Source organism: Frankliniella occidentalis, unplaced genomic scaffold (assembly GCF_000697945.3).
Source record: "Frankliniella occidentalis isolate FOCC.00 unplaced genomic scaffold, Focc_3.1 Scaffold28, whole genome shotgun sequence".
Classification (NCBI taxonomy): Eukaryota; Metazoa; Arthropoda; class Insecta; order Thysanoptera; family Thripidae; genus Frankliniella; species Frankliniella occidentalis.
Window position 1 is genome coordinate 2,251,278 of NW_026267158.1, and position 302 is coordinate 2,251,579.

The following is a 302-nucleotide window of genomic DNA, read 5'->3' on the forward strand; positions in this document are numbered from 1 at the left end:
TCACTCCATCTCTCTCTCTTCTATAATGCGCCTGGTAAGTGGGGGTGGGAACAGGAGCAGGAGGCTGCGGCCCTCGAGAAGCAGAAGGTGGCCGAGAGAGTCAACGACCGTCCACTCCACGGCACCCTCTCTGCCTCTTTGGATCGGAGCGGAGCGGCGCTACCAGCGCAGACTTCTTTATTCATCTTATTTCACAATTTGACTGCTGTCCGCTGCTCTCTTTTCTATTCTTTATCTCTTCCTCCTAGCGTCTTCTTTTTCCTCGTCTCTCTCGTATCCCTCTCCCTCTCCCTCCCTCCCTC

General features: G+C 54.6%; 1 protein-coding gene across 1 annotated transcript in view; it reads right to left on the bottom strand.

Annotated features, from left to right (window-relative positions):
• LOC127749067 (uncharacterized) overlaps positions 1 to 302 on the bottom strand; it is a 22,625-nt gene that overhangs the window by 1,057 nt on the left and 21,266 nt on the right. The gene's annotated exons all lie outside the window — the stretch shown is intronic.